The sequence below is a fragment of the Micromys minutus genome (assembly GCF_963924665.1).
Source record: "Micromys minutus genome assembly, chromosome: 1".
NCBI classification, from domain to species: domain Eukaryota; kingdom Metazoa; phylum Chordata; class Mammalia; order Rodentia; family Muridae; genus Micromys; species Micromys minutus.
In genome coordinates this window covers 75,334,331-75,351,582 of record NC_137969.1, presented here as the reverse complement: position 1 = coordinate 75,351,582, position 17,252 = coordinate 75,334,331, and positions in this window count along the sequence as shown.

The window sequence follows — 17,252 nt, the reverse complement described above, 5'->3', positions numbered from 1 at the left end:
TTTAAGATAAAGAGTGTGATTTCTATTGGTTGTGGTGAACATGCCTATAATTATAACTTTCACATTCTTCCCAACTAGAAAATGTAAAGCCAAGTGCAATTTCTTAAATCTAATGTCGTTGTAGATAAATTTTTAATGAATGCAATTTCTCATATCTAATGTGCTGCAGATAGCATTTTTTTTTCTTGCAGTAAATGCCTTCCTTATAATGTCTTAAAAATCCTGAAAGCCTCAAGATTAGGAGGAGTTATTTTCTTTAAAGGTTGTAAAGGTTTCTTCTTAGCAAAGTCTTCAAACTAAAGTTGGCTGTTCTTAAATAGTGTAGAGAAGTACATTTTAGGTTTTCCCTTTATGGACCCATCAATTGCTCCTGAACAATCATCTGAATGGCCACACTGTTCTGAAATGCCAAGTCTGTTACATGACTATTCTACAGGTGGGTGGCACTTCTGATTCTATGGTTAATTTGTCCCCCCTTCACCACATTACTTCTCTATCAGGGCACTTCTAGCTTTTTCTTCTAGCTTTATTATTCATGGAATTGGCATATGTCTCATGAAAATAAAACTGTCATTTTGATTGGAAATGCACTAAATCAGCTAAGGGAAATATGAAACCTTTATAACATTGTGTCTATCCATAAATATGAGAATCTCCAATTATATTTTTATGGTTTTCACTAAAATTGTCACCATTTTCTGCATATGGTTCTTACGATTTGATCAGATTTAGTTAGGTAGCTCATGGATTTTCTATTACAAATGCTGTGTTTTTTTTGTAATGTTTTGTAAATGTTTATAAGGATGTACAGAAATATATTTGAGCTTTGGTAATAATCATACAGTTGGGTACATCTTATTTTACAGAAAATGAATTCTTTTCACTGTGTAGACAAATATGTCTGTGTATAATATAATTTTATGTAATCTTTCTTAAATACTGTGGAATTGTGTATGTTCATGCACGAGTACGTGCATGAGTGTGTGCATGAGTGTGTGTGTGTGTGTGTGTGTGAGTTACAGTTGTTGGCATTGGGAATAGTTCTCTGGAGGAAATGAATTTCTTTAGATGCTGAGTCATTTCTCTAACCTTAATACTATTTCATTCAATTTAAACTTCAATACAATGCTGAGAAGCAGCAGTAAAAGGTATTCTAATCTTGTTGATTTTAAAGGAAATGCTTTTAAATGTCATGAATACTGTTATGCATACTACTTGCCTGGGCTGAGAGGCTCAGTGGGTAAAGCATTTGCTTTGTAAGCATGAACACCTGAGTTTGGATCCTTAGCACCCAAACAGAAGGTGGGTATGGTGGCTCACTTGTAACCCAGCCCTGGGTGTAGGGGATGGAGGCAGGAGGATACCAGGAACTTGCTGACCAGTTGACCATCCAGTCTAGCAGAAATAGTGAAATTATACTGGAATCTGTTGTTAGCATCTTTTACATCTTGAATTTTACTAATCTATGTTTTCTCTTTTTTTCCCCCTTTGGTTGGTTTGGATAGGAGCTTTTCAGCATCCTTTAAAATAACCCTTTGCTTGAGTCCATATATGATTTATTTTCTATTTCTTACATTTCTGCTCTGGTCTTTATTTCTCATCAGTGCTTGCTCTGGGGCTTTGATTGTCCTTTGTGGTGGACAATGTGATTCATTTTAGAGAACGTTCACAGGCTGCTGAGAATGTATATTCTGTATTCTTTGAATAGACTATTCCATAGGTATCAAAGGACACCAGTCCACTGATTTCTAATATATTCTCTGATTTTTCTTGTCTGACTTAATCTGATCTATCTTAGTCAGAGTTTGTATTCCTGCACAAAACATCATGATCAAGAAGCAAGTAGGGGATTAAGGGGTTTATTCAGCTTACACTTCCACATTGCTGTTCATCACCAAAGGAAGTCAGGACAGGAACTCACACGGGGTAGGAACCTGGAGATAGGAGCTGATGCAGAGGCTCCTACAAAGGGGTGCTGCTTACTGGATTGCTTACTCTGCCTTAGTCAGCTTGCTTTCTTATAGAACCCAGGACCACCATCCCAGGGATGGCACCAACCACAATGGGACCTCCCACACTTGATCCCTAATTGAGAAAATGCCTTATAGCTGGATCTCATGAAGGTATTTCCTCAACAGGAGCTCCTTTCTCTGTGATAACTCCAGCTTGTGTCAAGTTGACACACAAAACAAGCCACTATTAAGTCTCAACCTTTGTTTTCTTATTCATCCCCAAGATTTAACTTTAAAAGTCCTACAGTCTTTACAAATACAAACACATTAAAATTTCAATCCCTTTAAAATGTCCAATCTCTTTTGAAATTTAAAGTCTTTTACAATTAAAAGTCTCTTAATTGTGGGCTCCACTAAAATGCTTTCTCGCTTTAAGAGGGAAAAATATCAGGACATAGTTGCACTCAAATAAAAGCAGAATCAAACTCTTAACTGTCCAATGTCTGGGATCCACTCCCCATCTGGTCTCCTCCAAAGGGCTTGTGTCACTTCTCCAGCTTTGCCCTCTGTAAGCACACAGCTTGTCGTCTAGGCTCCAGCTCTCTCCATTCCCTGGCTGCTGCTGTTCTTGGTGACCATCTCATGGTACTGGCCTCTCCACAGTGTCTTCTGCTGCAACTGGGCTGCACTGTCACCAACAGCCTCTCACCGGCTCTCTTTATGGTGCCAAGCCTCAACTTCTCTACATGACCCCTTCAGTCTTGGGCCTTCAATTGTCACTGAGGCTGCACCTTCACCAAAGGTCTCTCCTGGTCTCTCAAAGTGCCAAACATCAGCTGCTACACTTCATGTTTTCAAAACCAGTACCACCTGGGTGACTGTTATACATTACCAATTCCAGCTACCTACACAAGGTACAACCAGGCTGCCTCTGGAACACAGCTACTGTGCTCTGGGGAAACACTTCCCAGAAGATTTCACCTCAGTGATGATGGTCTTTTTTTAATCACTAATTTGTTAGCTCAGGTTAACTAGCATCAATTGTCCCAATAACACAAAGGTTTTGTTTTCATAGTTCTACTGTTTTGTTAATCGAAACTGATTCTTTAGCACCAGCTAACCAAAACCAGAGTCTTCACAATCAAAATAACAACAGCCCTGACAAGAGTCTTTTAAATCTTCCCTCTGAAATTTCACAAGCCAGGCCTCCATCTTCTACTCTGTTCTAAACATTATCTTTCATGCTCCTACAGAACATCACACAGAGCTCTTAACATACCAATGGTTCTTCTAGCCCAAAGTTCCAAAGTCCTTCCACAGTTCTCCCCAAAACATGGTCAGGTTGTCACAGGAATACCCCACTCCTGGTACCAGTTTGTCTTAGTTAGGGGTTTGTATTCCTGCACAAATATTATGACCAAGAAGTAAGTTGGGGAGGGATTATTAAGCTTACCATTCCACATTGCTTTTTATCACCAAAGGAAGTCAGGAGAGGAACTCACACAGGGCAGGAACTTGGAGTCTGGAGCTGATGCAGAGGCCACGGAGAAATGCTGTTTACTGAATTGCTTGCTCTGTCTTGCTCAGCTTGCCTTCTTATAGAACCCAGGACCACCAACCCAGGGATGGCACCACTCACAATGAGCCCTCCCCCTTTGATCACTAATTGAAAAAATGCCTTACAGCTGAATCTCATGGAGGCATTTCCTCAATGGAAGCTCCTTTCTCTGTGATGACTCCAGCTTCTGTTAAGTTGACATACAAAACCAGCATGTACATGACCTATATATAACGATGAGATATATGAGTCACTGTTCCCAGAACAGAGCCATCTGCCCACTTCTGTCATTTGGTGTTTTATGCAGTTCGAACTCCTAACATCCAGTGCATATACATTTTCAATAGTTCAATGTTTATGATTAAATGTACTGTTGTTAATATGAAGTGTCCTTTCCTAGTTTCTGTTTAAAATCTGCTTATTTCAGAATGCCAGATTGTTTCCAACTTCCATTTGATAGGTTGACTTTTGTCCTTTGACTCCATGAGTATCTTTGACAATGAGGTATGCTTCTTGTAGACAATAGACAGTTGAATCTTTTAAATTTAATTAGAATCTTTTAAATAGTGGATTGAGGCAATTTACATTTTTAGGTATTATTGAGAGTCTTCTAATTTCTGTGCTATTAGTTTCTTTTGTTTGGGTGTGTTCTTCCTCTTCTCCTATTAGCATTAGGAATTTGTTGGTTTACCATGTACAGTATGGCATATTCCTCTCATGTAATATAATTTACTGTGCCTTTATGATTGAAACCACCATTGTTTCTCCTGTGCAGAGTTTATGTTGAACATTTTCTACAGTGGTGGCTTGGTTGTCATAAATTATCTTTCTTAATTTGTGCTGGTCTTGAAATGTTTGTTCTTTCAATTTTAAAAGATAGTTTTGCTGGATAAAAATTTTTGATTGGCAGTTTATATTCAGAGACTGACACATATCATGATATAATTTCATTGCTGCAGATGAGGGACTTGAAGATCTCATGTCTTTGTCTTTGTGAGTTGTCATCTTCTTAGTTTTCATACAGTTTCTCTCTGTGTTTTCACATCTTTGATGTATTATGGAAAGGTTTTCTTGTCATGTCTATCTAGGGTTTTAAATGCCTCTTTTAGTATTTTCATTTTTTTTCTAGATCTGGGGGATTTCTTGCTATAATTTTTATGGACAGATTGTCCATTTGCTTAGATATTTATCTTATCTCCTTTAGTCTCATGGATACTGTGTTTCATCCTTTGACTTTATCTTGGTGTTTGGGTTTTGCTCTTTATATGTATCAGTGTATTATTCCCTTGAATTTGTCTCCACCCCCTCAGTGTGTGTGTGTGTTATACCTTTGACCTGGTCTTCTATCCCTAATACTTCCTTCTGCTTGCTTGTTCTTATCTTCCTGATAATACTTTCTGTAGCCTGTCTTTGCTACTTGTGTGTTCATCTTTCTTCCACCCTTCTTGATCCCCTTATAAGAGGGAAAAAGGAAAAAGAGGAAAGAGATCCCTGAATAAAGACAGAGATTGGAAAGGGGGCAATGTTATCTTTAGACAGCTTCTTGCTGATTAGGGGCACTGAATTCTTTGGGGCAAGTTTGATTCTCAACGTTATGATATCAAATTCTTCTTGGTTCTTCTTTGTACAAGACTACTTAACAAACTATGACAACAGCAACTACCACCAACCAACTAACCAACAACTCACCACACCTTTCAGAGCCCTAGCATTTATACACCCTCTAAAACATCCCCAGAATTCCAAATCACACAATCACAGAAATTATTTGGCTGCTGGCAAAATCAGGCCCTCATAGAGCAGGAACAAATCATAGTCAACTGCTGTGGACAATCTAAAGCAGTTCCATATCCTACACCTGGGATTAAAATAAAAATATCCTTATATTTTTAAAAAACAAAAATTCCAGAATTGTCACTACAGTTCCACTGTTTTATACTTCAATGATTAATTTCTATTATTTCTATTTTTTCCAGGACCTCAGTGAGAAAACAGGTTTCTTTTCCACATTGATGAACTTTTCCTCCTCTTTGTTAACTTTTTATCTAGGTACCAAATAGAGTTTTACTTCACTCATCTGCCTGACTCTAATAGGAAATTCTTAATCCTTTAAAAGTAGGAACCTGAAATGATTTTTCTGGTACCTTAAGTGTCTCATTAATGATGTTTCTTTCCAGGGCTTAAGAATGTCACAGTGGCTTGCATTCTCATGTTTTGATTGTTTTTGCTTATGTTTTATGTTTCCTTTCTATTGTTGTGAGAAACACTAACTAAAAGCAACTTGAGAGAGAAGGCTCATTACAGCTTACAATAGTTTATGAAGAGAAGCTGGGGCAAGAACTTCTGGCAGAAGCCTGGATGAAGGAGAAACCATGAGGAAGGCCGCTTACTGGCCCTTTCAGCCTGTATGCCAAAGCAACTCAGGACCTCCTGCACAGTGGGCTGCACTCTCCTACATCAATGATCAATCAATCTGTAATACAGCTTGAGGTCAGGGATGGTGATTCCCCCAGAAGTTTTGATTGTTGAGAACAGTTTTCACTCTCCTGGGTTTTTGTTATTCCAAATGAGTTTGTGAATTGCTCTTTCTAATTCTATGAAGAATTGAGCTGGAGTTTTGATGAGGATTGCATTGAATCTGTAGATTGCTTTTGGCAAGATGGCCATTTTTACTATATTAATCCTGCCAATCCATGAGCATTAGAGATCTTTTCGTCTTCTGAGATCTTTGATTTCTTTCTTCAGAGACTTAAGGTTCTTGTCATACAGAACTTGTCTTTCATTTGCTTGATTAGAGTCACACCAAGGTATTTTATATTATTTGTGACTATTGTGAAGGTGTTATTTCCCTAATTTCTTTCTCATGTAGTTTATCCTTTGAGTAGCTACTGATTTGAGTTAATTTTATATCCAGCCAGTTTGCTAAAATTGTTTATCAGCTTTAAGAGTTCTCTGGTGGATTTTTTGGGGTTATACTATCATACTATATGAAGATAGTGATATTGATTTCTTCCTTTCCAATTTGTATCTCTTTGACCTCTTTTTGTCTAATTGCTCTAGCTAGGACTTAAAGTATTATATTGAACAGGGAGGGAGAGACAGTGGGCAGCCTTGTCTAATCCCTTATTTTAGTGGAATTGCTTCAAATTTCTCTCCATTAAGTTTGATGCTGGCTACTGTTCTGCTGTATATTGCTTTTACTATGTTTAGGTGTGAATACCTGACCTTTCCAAGACGTTTACCATGAAGGGGTGTTGAATTTCGTCAAAGGCTTTTTCTGCATCTGAAATGATCATGTATTTTTTTTCTTTGAGTTTGTTTATATAGTGAATTATGTTGATGAATTTTTGTATATTGAACCATCTCTGCATCCCTGGGATAAAGCCTACTTGATCATGGTGAATGACGTGTTCTTGGATTCGGCTTGTGAGATTTTATTATTTTTGCATTGATGTTCACAAGGAATATTGGTCTTTTCTTGTTGAGTCTTTGTGTCATCTAGCTATAAGCATAATTGTGGCTTCAAAGGACAAATTGGGTATTTGTGTAATAGTTTGAAGAGTATTGGTATTAGGTCTGTGGGGCGCCGCCTGCACATTCTCCATTACAAGATGGCGCTGACATCCGGCTGGAGTTAGCAGTAAACAAGCCATGTGCGCACGTGCTGGGTAACTTTCCACTCCTTGAGCTCTGCCTCTCCCGTGGCGTCATAGGGCCTGATAAGTTTCAACCAATCAGGGGGCTCCGCGTCCAAAGCAAGGACTGATCCCTTTATAAGGGGACGGGCTAGATAGTTCGGGGCGTCTCGTTGGTCTCGTCGTCTTGTTCGTCTTCTTGGTCTTCTTCGTCTTCTTCGTCACGTGTAGCAAGTGCTGGTTCTCGAGAGTATTAAAGTTTACCGCAGAAGGATCCTATTTCGTGTGCCGCGTCGTTCTTGCAGGCGAGACGGTTGCGCGGGACATCTGGTGCCGAAACCCGGGAACTCGACCACTCCATCGTCTGCACCACAGAAGACCCTTTGTCTTTGGGCAGAGAGGATCCAGAACTGCGGGGAGATAAGTTCGGCAAGGTATGTCTGATCCTAGATCTTTCTTTAATTTGGTTTAAATCTTCCACGGCCATGAGAAGGGTCCATAGAGGCTCTGGTCTTCGTCAGTGCAGTTTTTATTCTCTTCCTCTTAATTTCCTCTTGTGTCCAACGGGGCTGGTGTTAATTTTGTGCTTAAGTTAGACGTAGATAAGCTGGGGCACCCCTGCGTTCCATAAGTCTTTGTAGATTAAAAAAAAAAAAAAAAAGCGGAACGCGCTGAGACTTGCCTTTCAGTTTCACTTTGTGCCGCCACGCAAATAAGCCGCGGGCATTACATCGCTGTGATGGGCTCTTCACACTCGACCATTACAGCCCTGCAGTCAATTCTTAAGCAGAGAGATTTAGAATTGCCCACCCACATCTTGCAACATTTCGTAAAAGAGGTAGAGTGTACTGCCCCTTGGTTTGCGGTCTCTGGGTCTCTCTCACCAGCCTCATGGAAAAAATTGGGTAGAGAATTAGACTGTGTGCAAAATTCCGGAGACCTCGGGCCCGGGACCATGGCCATTTGGACGATGGTACAAAATTGTTTAAGAGATGAGAGTTGTAGGCCCGCTGTCGCTGCGGGGCAAGAGGTATTGAGTGAAGTCCAAGATAGACTATCAGAAGCCGAACAGAGTGAGAGGATGGGCGTGCGCAGGAAAAGATATTTCCCCCCTAAGGAAAAAGGACCTCCAGGTACGCTGTACAGCGGGAGAGTTGTTACCCACAAACCTTCAGATTTTCATTCCCTTATGCCCTCTAATGTTAAGAAAAGGGGAGTCAGCTTGTACCCTGTAGAAGACTTTGAGGCTCTTAACATTGATAGCCCCGAGACTTCAGATGATGATGATGAGCAAGAAGGCTTAGACCCAGAAGTAAAAGCAGAGCTAGATGAAGAAGCAGCTAGTTATGAGGAAAAAAGATATTATCCTGATGAGCAGTACAGGTCCATGCGCTTGTCCCCAGTTGTCCCAACAGCGCCTCCTTTACCCGTGCCCCCCCCCCCTCCTTATGCAGCACGCACACCTGTAAAATCCTTCTCGTTCCTCCCGGAAAGGGTGAGAAGGCAGATGTGTCTTGCTTTCCCTGTGTTTGAGACAGCTGAGGGTGGCCGCATTCATGCCCCCGTAGAATATAATCAAATAAAAGAATTGGCAGAGTCAGTCAGAAAATACGGGGTAACCGCCAACTTTACCATTGCTCAGCTTGATAGATTGGCTATCTCTGCCTTAACTCCCTCTGATTGGCAGACAATTGCCAAGGCTGCTCTACCGAGCATGGGACACTATATGGAGTGGAAGGCTCTTTGGTATGAGGCTGCCCAAACCCAAGCAAGAGCCAATGCTACAGCGTTGACTCCTAAACAACAAGAATGGACATCTGATCTGCTGACTGGCCAAGGTCGCTATGCAGCAGATCAGACAGCTTATCATTGGGGTGACTATGCCCAAGTGTCAAGCACAGCCATTAAGGCCTAGAAGGCACTTTCAAAAAAGGGAGAGGCCGATAATCAGCTTACAAAAATCATTCAGGGACCCCAAGAGCCTTTTTCAGATTTTGTAGCCCGCATGACCAAGGCGGCAGGTCGGATCTTCGGGGATCCCGAGCAGGCTGCCCCTCTTATTGAACAGCTTATTTTTGAACAGGCCACCCAAAAATGCCGAGCCGCTATCACCCCTAGAAAGGGCAAAGGTCTTCAAGACTGGCTTCGAGTCTGTAGAGAACTGGGAGGGCCACTCACTAATGCAGGTCTCGCGGCAGCCATTTTGCAGTCCCAGAGGGGCCCTCCACAAGCCCCTGATAGACGGGTCTGTTTTAGATGTGGAAGATCCGGACACTTGAAAAAAGATTGTCGGATGGTCACTAGAGACCCTCCACCCCTTTGCACAAGATGTGGCAAGGGGTACCATAAAGCTGAACATTGCCGCTCTGTCAGAGACCTCAAAGGCCGGCTCCTCCCTCCACTAGAGAGCCAGACTGCCCAGACCAATGAGATGCCAAAAAACGGGTCACTGGGCCCCTGTTCCCAGGGCCCTCAAAGATATGGGAGCAAATTTTCCAAACCCCTAGGGGAGAGCAAAGTGAGTACACAGACAGGACAACAAGAATGGACCTGCGTGCCTCCTCCTCACTGGTATTAATGCCTCAGATGGGCGTTCAGCCCATCCCTGTATGAGCGGTCACCTTGCCTCCAGGAACCCTAGGGCTGATCCTCGGACGAGGATCACTTACAGCACAGGGACTGATAGTCCACCCAGGCATAGTAGACAATGACCACTCCTCTGAAATACAGGTACTGTGCTCCAGCCCAACGGGCATATTCTTTGTAACTCAGGGTGACAGGATTGCACAGTTATTGCTCCTCCCTGATAACTCTAATAAAAAGACTAAGGAAAAAGCAGAAAAACAGATGGGTTCCTCTGGGACCGACTTAGCTTATTTAGCAGTATCTTTGAATACCAGGCCAAGGCTTAACTTGTGGGTTAATGAGAAGAGATTTGAGGGCATCCTTGATACAGGGGCTGATAAGAGTATTATATCCACTCATTGGTGGCCCAAATATTGGCCTGTTGTAGAGTCATCACATTCCTTACAAGGATTGGGTTATAAGTCCTGCCCCACCATTAGTGCAGCCTCTCTCACCTGGAAAACCCCTGAAGGCCAATGTGGGCAATTTGTCCCCTATGTACTCCCTCTTCCAGTTAACTTATGGGGGAGAGATATAATGCAACAAATGGGGCTAATTCTGTCCAATAAATATTCTGCACAGGCTTATGATATTATGGATAAGATGGAATATAAAGAGGGAAAAGGCTTGGGACGCTATGAACAAGGACCCCTAGAGCCTGTCTCACCTAACCCTAACAAAGAAAGGCAGGGTCTGGGTTTTTCCTAAGCGCCATTGAGGCAGCGCGGCCCATACCATGGAAAACGGAGGATCCGGTATGGGTTCCTCAATGGCCCCTTACCTCCGAAAAGTTAGAAGCTGTTACCCAATTAGTTAGAGAACAACTACAATTGGGTCATGTAGAACCCTCTACTTCACCTTGGAATACCCCCATTTTTGTGATTAAAAAGAAATCAGGAAAATGGCGATTGTTGCATGACTTGAGAGCCATCAATAAACAAATGCATTTGCTTGGCCCTATACAACGTGGCCTACCGCTTCTCACGGCGCTCCCAAAACATTGGCCCTTAATGATAATAGATATTAAAGATTGTTTCTTTTCCATACCTTTACATTCTCAAGATAGGCCCAGGTTCGCCTTTACCCTTCCTTCTATTAATCATGCAGAACCTGACAAGAGGTTCCAATGGAAGGTCCTGCCTCAGGGCATGGCTAATAGCCCGACTATATGTCAGTTATATGTTCACCAAGCCCTTATTCCTGTTAAAAGACATTTTCCATCATTAATTATGCTGCACTATACAGATGACGTTTTATTATGTGACAAAGACTTGTCAATCTTAACAGAGGCTTTTCCCCTACTACAGCAAGCTTTGAAAAAAATGGGCCTACATATTGCCACAGAAAAGGTCCAGATTTCTGATACCAGTCAATTCCTAGGGTCTGTGGTATTCCCTGATAAGATTGTCCCTCAAAAGCTCGAGATAAAAAGAGATCACCTCCACACTCTTAATGATTTTCAAAAATTACTGGGAGACATCAATTGGCTTAGACCTTTTCTTAAGATTCCTTCTGCTGAACTTAAACCCTTATTTGATATTCTAGAAGGAAATCCTCATGTCTCACCTAGAAGTTTGACCCCGCAAGCAGAAAGAGCGTTACAGTTGGTAGAAGAGGCTATACAAGATGCACAGTTGGTTCGCATAGATTACGATAAACCTTTTTCATTATGTGTTTTTAAAACGAACAGACTCTCTACTGCTGTGCTTTGGCAACAAGGACCATTATTGTGGGTACATCCTAATGCCTCGCCAGCTAAAATAATTGACTGGTATCCAGATGCTGTGGCACAATTGGCGCTGAGGGGACTAAAATCTGCCATCACACATTTTGGCACTGAACCACAGTTGCTAATTGTTCCCTATAATGCCATGCAGGTTTCCACTCTTGCTGCCACTTCGAATGATTGGGCTATCTTAGTCACTTCCTTTTCGGGAAAAATAGATAATCATTACCCAAAACATCCAATTTTACAGTTTGCTTTAACTCAACCTGTAGTTTTTCCCAAAGTAATGTCCTGTAGTCCCCTAAAAGAAGGGTTAGTTATTTATACTGACGGTTCCAAGACCGGACTGGGGGCTTTTGTGGTTAATGGGCAGGTCTATTCGAGGCAGTATACAAAAGCCTCTCCACAAGTGGTAGAATGTCTAGTGGTTCTTGAGGTCTTACAACGTTTCTCAGAACCTATAAATATAGTGTCTGATTCATCTTATGTTGTTAATGCTGTCAATCTGCTTGAGGCGGCTGGCATTATTAAACCGTCTAGCAGAGTTGCCTCAATTTTTGCGCAAATTCAAAACTGCCTTCTAGCCAGAAGATCACCCTTTTATATTACTCACATTAGAGCTCATTCTGGACTGCCAGGACCTATGACTCAAAGCAATGATTTGGCAGACAGGGCTACAAAAATGATTGCTATAGCCATGTCTTCGCCTCTAGAGGCTGCTAAAAGTTTTCACAAAAACTTTCATGTAACTTCTGAAACTCTGCGGCGCCGCTTTTCCATTTCCAGAAAACAGGCTCGCGATATTGTTGTCAATTGCCAAAATTGCAGTCAGTTTCTGCCTGCGCCCCACTCGGGAGTTAATCCTCGGGGCATCCAGCCTCTTCAAATATGGCAAATGGATGTTACCCATGTCTCCTCCTTTGGTAAGCTGCAATATGTACATGTATCCATTGATACCTGTTCGGGTATAATTGCAGCCACTCCCTTATCTAGAGAGAAGGCCTCACATGCCATCCAACATTGCTTGGAGGCTTAGAGTGCCTGGGGTAAACCAAAGTTCTTAAAGACAGATAATGGGCCTGCTTTTACCTCACAAAAATTTCAACAATTTTGTAGCCAGATGGCTGTGACTCATCTTACAGGTTTGCCGTATAATCCACAAGGACAAGGTATTGTGGAACGTGCTCACCGCACCCTTAAATCATATCTAATAAAACAAAAAGGGGGAATTATGCAAACTCTACCCCCCGTGCCTAAGACCGCAGTATCCATGGCACTATTCACCTTAAATTTTTTAAATCTTGATGACCATGGCCATACGGCGGCTGAAAGGCATTGCCTACCCATGGACAAACCAAGAGAGATGGTGAAATGGAAAGATGTCATAACTAATAAATGGAAAGGACCGGATCTTGTGTTGATAAGATCCAGGGGAGCTATTTGTGTTTTCCCTCAGGATGAAAATAATCCCTTCTGGGTCCCCGAGAGGCTCACGCGAAAAATGGTGGTGACCCCTGATGACAGCCCTGCTCCTGATGCTGTGGAACCAGAGAGTCAGAGGAGAGGCGAGATGGGCGATTCTGTCGGCATTCCTGAAACCAATTCCAGTGGAACATGATGCTACAGTCTTCCCTAAGCTTTTCACCTCCGATATTAACTTGGGTTGGGGTGGGACTCTTTGGAGCAATCCTTTGCTGCGGACTTGCGTTGCTTCTCTGGCTGGTTTGTAAGCTCAAGGCCCAAACAAAAAGGGATACAAGGTGGTTATTGCCCAAGCGCTTGTCACTCTAGAACATAAAGCATCAGCCGATATCTGGTTGTCTATGCTTAAGCAGTAGGTCGCCGGCCAGACAGCTCTTGCACTCCTAGAACTTTGGTTCATTGCACAGGATTAGAGTGTCTGGTTTGAGCAGCCCATGAGGGATGCCGAGCAAAGCATCGCACTGAGAGCCCCTTGTCGCGGGGTATCTCTGGGAGGTATGTCATTTTGCGTGAGGGTTGCCTGCCCCAGTGTCCCTCCCTCAGAAAAACGGCAGAGTGACAGGTCAAGAGTACTGCGGGCTACAAAAAGCCTAGCGGTTACTCCTGTACATGGTCTTTATACACTTTAATGAGGATTTGACTTCTATCTCCGCCCTCCTAATATGGGTGTCCTACTTTGCTCAAAGAATAAAAGATAGGGGGAGATGTGGGGCGCCGCCTGCACATTCTCCATTACAAGATGGCGCTGACATCTGGCTGGAGTTAGCAGTAAACAAGTCATGTGCGCACGTGCTGGGTAACTTTCCATTCCTTGAGCTCTGCCTCTCCCGTGGCGTCATAGGGCCTGATGAGTTTCAACCAATCAGGGGGCTCCGCGTCCAAAGCAAGGACTGATCCCTTTATAAGGGGACGGGCTAGATAGTTCGGGTCGTCTCGTTGGTCTCGTCGTCTTGTTCATCTTGTTCATCTTCTTGGTCTTCTTCGTCACGTGTAGCAAGTGCTGGTTCTCGAGAGTATTAAAGTTTACCGCAGAAGGATCCTATTTCGTGTGCCGCGTCGTTCTTGCAGGCGAGACGGTTGCACGGGACAAGGTCTTCTTTGAAGGTGTGAGAGAATTCTGCACTAAACCCATCTTGTCCTGGGCTTTTTTTTTTTTTTTTTTTTTTTGATTGGGAGACTTTTGATGACTGCTTCTACTTCTTTATGTGTTATGGGACTGTTTAGATGGTTTATCTGATCCTAATTTTAATTTTGGTACCTGGTATCTGTCTAGAAAATTGCCCATTTCATTCAGACTTTCCAGTTTTGTTGAATATAGGCTTTTGTAGTAGGATTTGATAATTTTTTGAATTTTCTCAGTTTCTATTGAACATTGTATGGTATTAGTACAGAGACAGGAAAGTAGATCAATGGAATAGAATTGAAGACCCAGAAATGAACCCCCACACCTATGGTCACTTGATCTTTGACAAAGAAGATAAAACCATCCAGTGGAAAAAAGACAGCATTTTCAACAAATGATGCTGGTTCAACTGGTGGTCAGCATGTAAAAGAATGCAAATGGATCCATTCTTACCTCCTTGTACAAAGCTGAAGTCCAAGTGGATCAAGGACCTCCACATAAAACCAGATATACAGAAACTAGTAGAAAAGAAAGTGGGGAAGAACCTTGAACACATAGGTATAGGGAAAAATTTCCTGAACAGAACACCAATGGCTTATGCTCTATGATCAAGAATTGACAAATGGAAAAAATTGACAAATGGGACCTCATAAAATAGCAAAGAACACTGTCAATAGGACAAAATAGCAACCAACATATTGGGAAAAGATCTTTACCAATCCTATATTTGATAGAGGGCTAATACCTAATATATACAAAGAACTCAAAAAGTTAAGACCCCAGAGAATCAAATAATCCTATCAAAATGAAGTACAGAGCTAAACAAAGAATTCTCAACTGAGGAACATCAAATGCTCCTAAAGTAAAGTACCTAAAGAAATGTTCAACATCCTTAACGATCAGGGAAATGCAAATCAAAACAACCCTGAGATTCCACCTCACACCAGTCAGAATGGCTAAGATCAAAAATTCAGGTGACAGCAGATGCTGCTGAGGATGTGAAGAAAGAGGAACATGCCTCCATTGTTGGTGGGATTGCAAGCTGGTACAGCTACTCTAGAAATCAATCTGGTGGATCCTCAGAAAACTGGACATAGTGTTACGTGAGGACCCAGCTATAACACTCCTAGGTATGAGGCCCTAACATATAACAAGGACACATGCTCTACTATGTTCATAGCAGTCTTACTTATAATAAACAAAAGCTGGGAAGAACCCAGATGTCTTCAACAGAGGAATGAATAGAGAAAATGTGATACATGGTACATTTACACAATGAAGTACTACTCAGCTATTAAAAACAATGACCTCATGAAATTCTTAGGCAAATGGATAGAACTAGAAAATATCAAACCGAGTGAGATAACCCAGTCAGAAAAGAACACACATGGTATGCACTCACTGATAAGCAGATATTAGCCCAAAAGCTCAGAATACCAATTCACAGACCATATGAATCTCAAGAAGGAAGACCAAACTGTGGATGTTTCAGTCCTTCTTAGAAGGGGAAACGAAATACTCATGGGAAGAAATAAAGGGACAAAGTGGAGCAAAGAATGAAGGAAAGGCCATCTAGACTGCCCCACCTGAAGAGCCATCCCATATGCAGCCACCAAACTCAGTCACTATTGCTAATGCCAAAGTGCTTTCTGACAGGAGCCTGATATGGATGTCTTCCGAGAGGCTCTGCTAGAGCCTTACTGATGTAGATGCTAACCACTGGGTTGAGCATGGGGACCTCAATGGAGGAGTTAGAGAAAGAACTGAAGGAACTGAAGGGGTTTGTAACCCCATAGGAAGAACAATCAACCAGATGTCCCAGAGCTTTCAGGGACTAAACCACCAAAGAGTACACATGGAGAGACCCATGGCTCCAGCCACATATGTAGCAGAGGATGGCCTTGTCTTGCATCAATGGGAGGAGGGGCCCTTGGTCCTTAGAAGGCTTGTTTTCCCAGTGTAGGGGAATGTTAGCGTGGTGAGGTGGGAGTGGGTGGATAGGAGGGGGGACATCCTCAGAGAAGTAGGGGGAGGTGGAATGGGAGAGGAGGGAACCAGGAAAGGGGATAACATTTGACTATAAATACATAAATTATCCAATTAAAAAAAACATCAGAAAGAAAGAGTGATACAGAAAAAAAGAAAAAGAAAAAAAGAAAAAATTTCCCTGCACACTGGCCTACAGGTCAATCTGATAGAGGCATTTTCATTTTTGGGTTGCCTCTTTCTAATGACTTGTTTTATCAGGCTCACAAATGTACAGTCTGCTATTCCACCCCCATCCCCCCAACCCTATTTTCTGGGAGGCTTCCTGGTAAGTTGTCTTGAGGTTGTGTGTACCACTGTTATCTAAGAGACAATGACTTTATAGCTGTTAATTCTCTTCCTACTTGGAGCCTCATGTCAGGTTCAACTGTGCCAAGCTCAGTGCACTGTTTAATGCTCCTTTGGTGTTGTTCACCTTAGCAGCGGCAGCAGGTACATTCGATACCATCTCCAGGCTCTTGTGCCATACCTTTATGATAATCTTTATAGTCACCAGGGCCCTAGTTGTATCTCTGCCCAGGGTATGTTTAGCATCTTATTGTCTCTCTAACATGCTAACCATTTTTCTTTTTAAATTTACTATTTTCTAGGATTTTCTTCATAATCTTACCTTAGTAAAATAAAACCAGAGTACATTTCTTTGGTATAGTTTTCTCTTACATTTGTCCTTCATGACTTTTCTATTAGCTCTTCATCAATTTCCAATTTGGTTTTTAGAGTGAACTGTATTGTTTTATTTCCTGTTATTTTAGGGGAGGGAAGGTAGATAGGCACTTAGTACTCTAACATGAATCCTACTTCCCAACTTTTTATGACAAAAGCTAATTACTTATCATAGCCTATTCCATGTTTTTACCTTCCCCCCCGCCCCAATGAACCTACACATCCTGTGCCTGCTCAGTTCCCACCCACCAGACCTTATCCAGTGGCAACCTATGCCGCATCTATTTCCTAGCATAGCATGGCCTACAATGAGCTCTGGATCAGCCTGGTGAGTCCCCACTGCATTCACCCCAATGAGATGGAACTTGGATACCACGTACAGTGACCTAAGTTCAGTCCACACCATTCTCCAGACATGGGCCAGGACATACAGCCCATCCTG